The sequence below is a fragment of the Dendrobium catenatum genome, unplaced genomic scaffold, assembly GCF_001605985.2.
Source record: "Dendrobium catenatum unplaced genomic scaffold, ASM160598v2 fragScaff_scaffold_842, whole genome shotgun sequence".
Taxonomy (NCBI): Eukaryota; Viridiplantae; Streptophyta; class Magnoliopsida; order Asparagales; family Orchidaceae; genus Dendrobium; species Dendrobium catenatum.
Window position 1 is genome coordinate 670335 of NW_021319304.1, and position 5456 is coordinate 675790.

Sequence of the window (5456 nt, forward strand, 5' to 3'; positions counted from 1 at the left end):
AAAGAAGAATGCAAGAAGTTCAAAAAATTCTAAATAGCTTCTGAGTTTTACAAATGAAAAATAATTAGTTGCAGAAGAATAGGTTCAAACACATGCGAACAACTAATGGGTAGTTATAATTAGTTGCGCACATATTAATTTCTTGCTGATGATAGGATACCCAGGAATTGTTCACTGCTTCCACATGCAGATTTAATAATAATTTACTGAAATGACTTAAAATATAGAGAAGAGAAACCATATGTTAAACATTTTTATGATAAATTATTAAGCGTGGAGTCAGAATGTAACTCTAAGTTCAAGTACGTTTGGACTCCAATAAAATATTGATACGTGAGTGAATACGTAGATATTCAATTGGAATTATTTTTTATTTTATATATTTAATATGCCCGCAGAACTTTAATCCAAGTGCAGTAAAAAAGCGCAATAAAATAGCAGTCAAAATGCAACTAAAACGCGGGTAAAGTGCAAGTAAAACGCACAAAAAAAGTGCACTCCACGTCAAATTTTAAATGGATGTCCGGACGTATCTCTACGTCCAGACTCCGCAGGAAATAATTTCTCCATTTTTATAACTTAAAAGCTAGCTAGAATAGAGCTGGGAAACCAATATATTAACCAAAATTATTTTCATAACTTCGAAAGAGGAGTTCATGGAAACATATTGTGGCAGTCATAGAGAGTTTTGTTCCTGTGCCTGCAAGGCTGCAATGGAAGTTGGTAGTCATAGCTTTGGTTAGGATTTTCATTGAGAAGTGTGGACCTGGGTCCTGTGCTGTTGTGGTAAAATAACTACTCTTATTTGTACATAATTTTCTTCATTATGCATAGTAGAATCTATGCAAATATTTTTATAATTGTTTGTAAAAAGAACCTCTTACCATGCTGATGATACAGTTTTTGAGCAAGGATATGATGTTGATGGATAAAATTTTGATGAAGATTCCATTAAATGGAAAAGTTTCTGTGAGTACAGATGTCTATGTTTTTGACACAACTAATTTAAACAATTAAGAGATGAGGACTTTTGCATTGACTAGTTTAGATTATCTCCAACTGAACTGCATATGGTGGTATGCCATCCATCACTCGCTCCATTCGAACGTTAAATCGTACGCTAAAATTTGGTAGATAATCAATGCGGTGTCAACCCAATATTGACGTCGTATTTTTCACCTACGCTAAAATGTATTATGGGATTTGTCAAAGAAGGGCGAAAGAGGAGAAAAATGATTACCTTTGCATGCAACGAGATGACGAAGCGCACAAAAGAGAAAAAAGAAATGGAGTTCGATTGGAAACGAATTACCGCATTTTGGAGTTTTACTACATTTTGGGGAGGAAAAAGGATTTTTCGGTTGGAGATGTCCTACTTTAAAAGAAATATAAAAAAAAATTTGAACATGATATTGTCATGAAAATTTTGTTATGATAAACTTTGTCTAGTAAAATTACTTCGAGATGCATACTAAAAGTTTTAATTGATTAATCATGTATTACACTCATCCTAATATAAATTCAATGGCCATAAATTTTATTTTGATTCAAGATTGTCCTATAAGATTTTTGAAAACCATCAAGTTCTAGGCATGGTTTAAAATTAAGCAATATGAGGCTCGCCTTTGCGCAATTCCAGTAAAAAAGCCTCGATGCTTACACCTCAAGTTTTTTTAATGAGGCTTGCGCCTCAACTTGGTTGAGGCCCGCCTTGAAGCCCGCCTCACCTCACTGGCATGAGGCTTACGCCTCACGCTATATATATTAAAACTTATATAAATCTTGAAGTAAATGCCCGACATTGGACTATATAGGAGAGAAGGAAGGGAAGAGAGCAGAAGGATAAACCCACAGAGGGGCCTACGTGTTAATATCAAAATTCGGTTACACCATCCTTAAAAGGACCCACCAGCTCGCTACTGCTCCGAAGAGCTACAATCAAAAAGTAAATAAAAACCCCTAAGAGCCGGTAGTTCCTTGTCCTAAGATTACAAAAATAACAATCAGAAAAACACGGGCTGTAAGTAAACAGCACCCAAAAAAGGAAGATCCACTTTAATTCTTTCAGCTCATACTTCCTGCAAAAAGGCACAAAGAAATAGGAATATAAATGCGAAAAATAAAAGAAGAGAACCTTGTAGTCTTTATAGCTCCCACAACCCCAGATGATTAGAAACCTGCAATAAATTCTCCAAAGAATAGAAGCTTTAGAAGACAAACAACTAATATAGTAAATATATATGGCTTTCAGCTTTTTGTAACCACCCAGACAGAGAATCCGGTGAACCAACTCCCGCAGAAAATTTAATTTAAGAAAGTGCTTCCAGTTTAAAAATTTGCCCGGCCTATAGATAACAACATCAATCGTAAAATGCAAACCAACGTTCAAGTACCAAGCAATATTCCAGCCATACCAATTCCTAACGCAATAATCCTTCATATCAAACCACACAGAGCCGAAACCAACGAGATACTTCCAGAATTCATGAAACCAGTTACACTTCAACCTCCAGGTCATCCCATAAAAATGGGAAATAAACCTTCCCAGAAATAACCCATCCGAGCAAAGAACTGGCCAAGCAACACCAGCTCCAGCAAAAAGAAATCACCCCGGCCCAGCTCACAGATATCAACCCAAAACATAGCGTTAAATATGTCGAATGTAAGGTAATCCAATTTTATCAAGATTAATCATACCTTTTAGAGGAACCGGCAGATCAAACACAGGATGATCCAGTAAAATATCACTATTAGATCCCAAGTTAGCAAGCCAATCCGCACAAGCATTCCCCTCACGATAAATATGGGAAATAGTAAAATTGAGCAAAGAAAGAACCATCTTAATTTTCCCGATAGTATAAAAATTATGGGGAAAACAAACATCTTTCTCGGTAATAATATAAATAACAAGAGTTGAATCAACCTCAATATTCACATTATATAACCCCATATTTAAGCATAATTGTAAACCATGATCCAAAGCCAATAATTCAGAAGTCAAAACATCGCAAAAAGACAGAGGACCAGAGAAAACTGCAATGGGGTTACCAAGATGATTCCTTATAATGCCACCCATACTAGCTTTACTAATTTTCACAAACCCATCAGTGTTTAATTTAACAAAGGGTTCAGTGGGTTTAGCCCAAATCACAAAACAATTTATGTTACTGTTAATAATACTATTCTGAATCCCAAAGTGCACCGCCAGAAGTTTGCTATTATGGAAGTTTTTAAAAGAAAGAAGATTCACAGCAACAAGCTGTAGAATTTTGTTCCTAATTTTAGAAATAATGAGATTCGCATTCATTTTAATACCCAAATGTTTGTAATCATTTCTACCTTTCCAAAGATACCAAATAATAACAATAGGAAGAACATTATGAATATGACCTTTGCAATCATTAAACCAAATCTTGAGAATACCAGTCAAATCATAATCATCATTGAAAGCACCAATGCCCGCAAGATTAAAATAATGAGACCAAACGCTAATAGCAATAGACCCATTAACAAAAACATGTTGAAAGCTCTCAATGTTGAAACAACATTGACATTTAGAAACAATACAAAAACCTTTTTTTCCAAAGAATGTTATCAATAGGCAACATGTTTTTCAGACACCTCCAAGAAAGCAGGGAATAGGATAAAGGAATATTATTATGCCAAAGATACTTAAAAGATCGTAGAAGTAACGCCTTTCACTCTAACCTCATCCCAGACATCCTTTAAGTTAAAATTACCAGATACAGACAAATTAAAAATGATTTTATCCTTGACAATCAAATTTAAAGTGATTTGAATAATTTACTCAATGATAACATTCGGAACCACTTCCTGAAGCTTAACAATGTTCCACTCACCATTGTAGAAAAAATGATTAACCTTAGTATTAACAATGGTATTAGTATTCAGGTAATGGTCAATAGAACTAGGGCCCAACGAATTATCCTGCCAAAAACCAACCTCCCCAATGCCAATGCCCCATTAATGAAAAGAATACTGGGTATAGTATTCAGGGAAGAAAGCAGTTCATCATGATGATGATTCAAATTAAGAACCCCTTAGTGATGACAGTGCTGATGACTTATGAGTTCTTATGTGATGACATTGCTATTTATTTTTGAAAAGTTGAATTATATGTTAATGAAAAGAATACTGGGATTTGGGAAAGATAGAATTTTGAGTTGAAATATATTTCATGTTGTCTTATTATTAGGATATTTTAATTTCACTTCATATCTTATATTTTTTTATGTTTTATATTATTCACTCATTAGTATATAAAAAAATTATCATTTTATGTTTACGCAATCTTTTGATTTTGAGGCTTACGCCTCAAAAAGCCTTGAGGCTTACGCCTCAAAAAGCCTTAAGGCTTATGCCTCGCCTCACGAATGAAAAACGCCTCAATACCCGAATACGCAATTTTAAACAATGGTTCTAAGAAACATTCAGGTTCTTGGATTAGATAACACAATCAGCTAGATGAATTTCTGAATCTTTATGTCACAAGAATTTTATTTTATTCATCAATATAATAACAAAATGCAGAAAATTAAAAGTATACCTTCCAACTTGCTCTGAGCAATATGTTTCTCTGGATTGAAGATAGCCGAAAAATAATTTCCCCGAATGTTGGCCTTTTTGCAGGCTATCACTCCAGCATTTCGCAAGCAACCTGAAGAGTTCAGTCTAAATCGTTAAACATCATACAAGTAAATTGGAGCATCTAGATTGGCAAACTAATATAGATGAATGAGAGAACTAAGAGCATATATTTTCCATTTTTGATCATATTGAATCCAAATGTGTCAACATTAATGCAGAATGAAGATATGATTGAAAGTTGAAAATAAAGGTATACATGTGAGTATCAAGAGGAAATGTTAAAAGATAAAACAACTAAAAGAATGACTATAATTCATTAAAAAAAACTTCCAAAAAGAATTTGAGGATCCTTGTTGTAAAATATTAGGCAACAACCGACATTCTTCTTAAGATGTACACGAACGTCGGCATGTTTTTGAGACCAGTAAAAGCTGGTAGAGAACGAAAAACAAAAATATGAAGTATTACAGGAGAGATATAGTTACTAAAACAAAGAATGCTGGAGCTTATGAGGACCTGCACTTTCTCTAAGAATATTACGTAGAACATAGATAATTTTTTTGCAAATCTTCAAATATGTGGACGAAGAATAAAAGTTCAAAATAATCCCCCGATTATTAATAAATGCCCAATTTAGTCCCAAACTTTTATAATGCCCAAATTTAGTCCACCGATTTTTAGAAAATATCTCAATTTGATCTCAAGATCAAAAGTAACAATTAAAATTAAACTGAATAGTTAAATGTGATAGCATTTTGGGTATTGAAATGTATGTGAGAGTATATTATTATTTTTATATATTTTATTATTTATCTGATAGGAAATACTTGGGTTCGCAAGTAAACCTA

At 33.7% G+C, this 5456-nt stretch overlaps 1 long non-coding RNA gene across 3 annotated transcripts in view; it reads right to left on the bottom strand.

The window, feature by feature from the left end:
- Positions 1-1837: 1837 nt before the first annotated feature.
- Positions 1838-5456, bottom strand: part of LOC114580159 — an 11544-nt gene continuing 7925 nt past the window's right edge. For all 3 annotated transcript variants that reach the window (XR_003701465.1, XR_003701464.1, XR_003701463.1), the window contains 2 exons: positions 4568-4678; positions 1838-2177 (listed from right to left, as the gene is read on the bottom strand). This is a non-coding gene — a long non-coding RNA (uncharacterized LOC114580159). The remainder of the gene's footprint in view (positions 2178-4567; positions 4679-5456) is intronic.